Source organism: Vicia villosa, unplaced genomic scaffold, assembly GCF_029867415.1.
Source record: "Vicia villosa cultivar HV-30 ecotype Madison, WI unplaced genomic scaffold, Vvil1.0 ctg.001440F_1_1, whole genome shotgun sequence".
Taxonomy (NCBI): Eukaryota; Viridiplantae; Streptophyta; class Magnoliopsida; order Fabales; family Fabaceae; genus Vicia; species Vicia villosa.
Window position 1 is genome coordinate 166,096 of NW_026705619.1, and position 5,386 is coordinate 171,481.

Genomic DNA, 5,386 nt, shown 5'->3' on the forward strand with positions numbered 1-5,386 from the left:
TTTTTTATTTTAATTTCCTTCCTCCTTCTTCACACTTATGTTTTCTTTAGAATATAAATATATGTTGTTTAGTATTCTTATAATAAATATGTACATAAACTTATCAGCCTTCCAATTTAAAAGTCTGTAGACTTCTATGAATAACAATCTTTTAATGAATATTAAAATATACGACTTTTGCAATCATTTGGATAAGCAAATTTCTATAACAATAATACATATGATTTCGTCCATATATAACCATACCAATTAGATTATTATTTTTGTTTTTCGTCTTTCACTTATTATTTCTTTTGAATATAACCATACCAAATAGATTATGACTTCTTCCACTTATCATTTTTCTTTGGATTAATTTCCTTAATCTTAATTTCAAAATGTTTTTGTGGTATAACAACATCGAATGGTTGATATTACTATTCTTTATAAACAAATTCTATTCGTTTATGACAAACTATTTCTAACATTCAAGATTCTTACACTATAATTAGTGCATATTGACACATATTTAATTATCATTTTAATTTTTATGAAGTTTTGTTTCTTATTTCTTTCTAACTGTAATACACTAACCTACATTCCTATTAAACCATTAATGACTTATTAAAAATATTAAAATATTTTTCTCACTATTTATGATTATTTATCATTTCAAATTGTATCTCTAAAAAAAATGATAATTCCATTTTACTATACTAATGACATTATCAATAAATAGAAACTCTCTATAATAATATTCGAATATTATAATAAACTCATATATAAAATAATATTTGAATAAACTCATTAGAAAAAAAATCCTATAAGCTTAATAAAGTCATCCTCTATATTATTTTTAAAAGGGTTAAATACTATTCACCCCCTGCCAAATTAGCGAGATTTGGTTTTCCCCCTTATTAAAAAAAAATTTAGCCTTGACCCCTTAAAAAAAAAAATCTGTTTTCAGGAACCCCCTGTTCCATGCTATTCCATGTTTGGCTGACTGGGCCTGTGGAATCTTGCTGACTGGGCGCTGATTTCTTTGTTTGGCTGCTGACGTGGCTTGCTTATTGAACACATGGATATTAACCAACCCCCAAACCACTAAACCAATTCGTTTTAATTGAAATAAGATTGCTCCTGTTATACTATATGTAAAGCTGTACATATATACTTAAAAAACTGTACATATATACTTAAATAATTATAAAAAAACGTAAATTAAATATTTTAAAGTTTTTTTTTATAATTATATAATATAATATATATAAATGTTAATTAAAACATTTTTTTTAATAAAGTTGAATAATTTTTTTAAAGTTGAATAAAGTTTAATAATTAACGTTTTTAATTTTTTTAATAAACTTTTTTTTAATAAATATATACAGCTTTTTTTAAAAAAATTTAAATAAATTTAAAAAAACGTTAAAATGTATTATTTAATTATATAATATGTATATACATATATATATATATATATATATATATATATATATATATATATATATATATATATATATATATATATATATAAATGTTAATTAAAACATTTTTTTACTTAATTAACTTTTTCAATAATATATAAATTAAAAAAACTGTAATTAAAACGTTTTTTTATTTAATTAACTTTTTAATTAACATTTTTTTTATATAATAATATTTTAAAAAGTTGTACATATAAAATTTTAAATAATTATATAAATGTATTATTTAATAATTATATTTAAAAAAACGTTTTAATTTACATTTATTTAAAAATTTAATAATTTAAAAAAAAACATTTTAATTAACATTTATATATTAAAGTATATAATTATAAAAAAAAACGTTAAAATATTTAAAATACATTTATATAATTATATAAAAAAACGTTAAAATATTTTAAATAAATTTAAACATGATATTTTTTAAAATGTAAAAAATTTATAAAATGTTAAAAATTTATACATTTTTTTTATTAAATCTATATATATTTACTAACGTTTTTATTAAAAATATTTGAAAAAAATTTAGCAGAAATTTAAATTTATAAAAATTTATTAACGTTTATATTTATTAAAATATTTAAAAATTTATAAAAAATTTAAAAAATATATGTTTTTAAATGTTTTTTTAAAATATAAAAATTTAAATCTATATATTTTTATTTACATTTTAACGTTTTTTAACATTTTTATTTTATTATATTATAAACGTTTTTATTTATTATATATATATATATATATATATATATATATATATATATATATATATATATATATATATATATATATATATATATATATAACATTAAAATGTTAATAAACATTAATATGTTAGTTTATAAAAAAAGTTTAAAAAATTATTGTTTTAATGTTAACGTTTAAATTTTTAAGTTATTGATAACGTTTAAATTATTGTTTTAATGTTAGTATAAGTATATAAAAGTCATAACTTATAACAGACAATATGTGTAGTTCCTTTGGTAGCTTGCTCCCATGATAACCTCATGCATCCGGGTTCAAAACTTGGCTGAGACAAGTTTTTGATTTGTTATTTTTCCAGCCTTTTCAAAGGAAGCCACGTCAGCAGCCAAACATGGAATAGCATGGAACAGGGGGTTCCTGAAAACAGAATCTTTTTTTTTAAGGGGTCAAGGCTAATTTTTTTTTAATAAGGGGGAAAACCGAATCTCGCTAATTTGGCAGGGGGGTGAATAGTATTTAACCCTTTTTAAAATTTAACTTTTTTCTCAAATATCTGTTTATAAAGCAACATATAATAATTACTTAAATAAAATCATTTAAAAAAATTCCATAAACAAATCAATAATCTAAAATTTTGAAGTTTAAAATATTATATACAATAATAATAATATATTATGAGACAATCGCGCAACGCGCGGGTTATATACTAGTTAATTATAAAGAGTATGTTTTAAAATGACAAAACAGTGAAAGTGAGTAAATGCTAATAAATATAGAAGAAATAGTCTCACATAGAAAGATTCACACACATTGAAAGCCTTTATAAAGAGTTAATGTCATTAACTCAACTAAAGGACAAAAGAAGATAAATTGCAACATGGATAAGTGTAGTGGTCCTAAGCATTATGCCACTTGTCTCATTCATACAACCCCTCGCTAATTATCGTGGATATTCCTGCATCGAAACTCTAAGACATTCGAGAGTGCTTGAAATACTATAAGGAAGCATTATCTAACAGTCTTATGTCGTGGAAATATTTTGAACACATTATTTGAACGTCTCTATAATCTATACACCAATACTGCATCTACAAAAATAATCTGGAAAGCATTCGAATTCAAATTCAAGGCCGAAGAAGAAGGAACGAAAAAGTTTTTAATATCTAAATACTTTGATTTCAAAATGTTGGATTCCAAACCAATTTTTACACAAGTACACGAGTTACAGGTTCTCGTGAATAAAATAAAATCTTTGAAAATAAACATTCTTGAAGCTTTCCAAGTCAATGCAATTATTATAAAATTTCCACCTCCGTGAAAAAGATACAGAAAGAAATTGCTGCATAGTTCTGAGAAAAAATCATCAATACATGAGCTATATGTAATTGTTCCCTTCCCTTCTGATATAATTGTTTTATGTTTAACCCTAAAAAGTTTGATTCTTAAAGGCCTATAATGTATCATGTTAAATTACTTTTGAAATCTTAAAAGGCTACAAAAGTGTATAACAATGAAATTTACATTGTTGATGAATCAAATCATTCTGAGTTTGATGATAAGCTAGATCTTGAAAAGTCAAAGCTAATTGATAAGTCTGCAATTTTAAAGTCTGGATAATCAGACTCTGAAGGAAAGCAATCTGAAGTAAAAGATTTTGAAAGCACTCAACGTAAAAAATGTTAAATCAGAATCAGAAGCAATTGGCACACTAACACCTCTGAGCAAACAAAGGATAAAATCATTCTTTGAAGATCTGACTCTAAGTAAAAAGATAAAATCAATTTGAACCAGATCATCATTTAGAATGAAGAAATTGCTCTAGGATTATGTCTCAAAAGAACCTAATTGCTTCAGGAGAAGTATGAGGTGAGCAAAGGTATATCAAAGTGTCTTTGAGTCAAAATCCCTCTATAACGGTGAAAAAAAAGCGTGTTTTGTGTGGCTTTTAAGTAAGACAAGTGTCCTATATTAAGCTATCCTAATATTTGAAGTTACTTATTGGGAAGCATTATTTCATGGGAAAATATATAATCGTTTCTTTTGCCTCCCTTGTTAGATTTCATGTTTATCAAAATTTATTTTTAATCTTTATTTCTTTTTCTTTGAAAACTATTTAAACCTACTTTAAATATTTCAAAACCCTCTTTATGGCTAAGAAGTGAGACAATTGTCATAATGTTCCTTATAGCCGTTAGAAAAGCTTGAAGTGACCATTGAGAATTATCGTTTTTCTTAGATAAAATGAAATCAAGCATGGCATCTCCCTAGGTCACATGGTAGCGTGTTTTTGAAAAAAGTTTATCTTTTTACATTACTCCAGCATTCTTTATCTTACCAAATTAGTAATGATTACCTTTTTTCTTACTGTTGAGTTTTTATCAATTTTATCCATTTGTATTTTCAAAAACCTTTTCGTACAAAATATTTACTCTTCTTTCCTCCCTTCTTTATTAAAAATCTTCGTCCCCTACTCTTTCCTTTCAAATGTGTCTTTGTCTTCTTAAATATTTTGCTAAAATCTATCTTGTTTGCAAAAATTAACTAAATCAAAGACGACTTCTAGAACGTACGTTAGTAATTGTCATACCCCAAATTTTTTCCTCTATATTTCAAGATATTTTGGCTCAAGCAGTCTCCTCAGACTCATATAATCCCTAATTGCTTAAGGCTGTACAAGAAACAAGCATGCATACCCTCTCCTAAACAAGGACCTCTGATTTAGGGTTTGGTTTTCTAAAAAGAAACTGGACTTCTAACGCCTCAAGTGGACTTCATGGTATCTATTATGATTCAAATTATCCTCATACCAAGTTTCAAGCCTCACACTACAAGATTGCTCAGTCAAATGCCCAAATGATCAACAGTCGACTATGCTAGGTTAAAAGTCAACTATGGTCAACTTACGGTCAAAACTTCTGATTTTTGGTCATCATCAACATTTTGAGGTAATATTCATAATTTGATCAAGGTTTGATCATGATTCATCAAGAAAAGCTCCAAAGTTATCAAAAGTCAAAGTTTTTAAATTAGGGTTTTTGAACTAAAAGTCAACTGAACTTTGACCAGCCATAACTTTCATATGGTTTATCAGAAATTGTCCAACCAAAGCCTATTATCAAGGAAATTAAATTCTATACAACTTTGATGTTGGGCCCAAGATCAAGAAATGGTTCAGTTTAAAGATAGGAGCCAAAACATTACAAGTCATTTCAAAAGTCAAC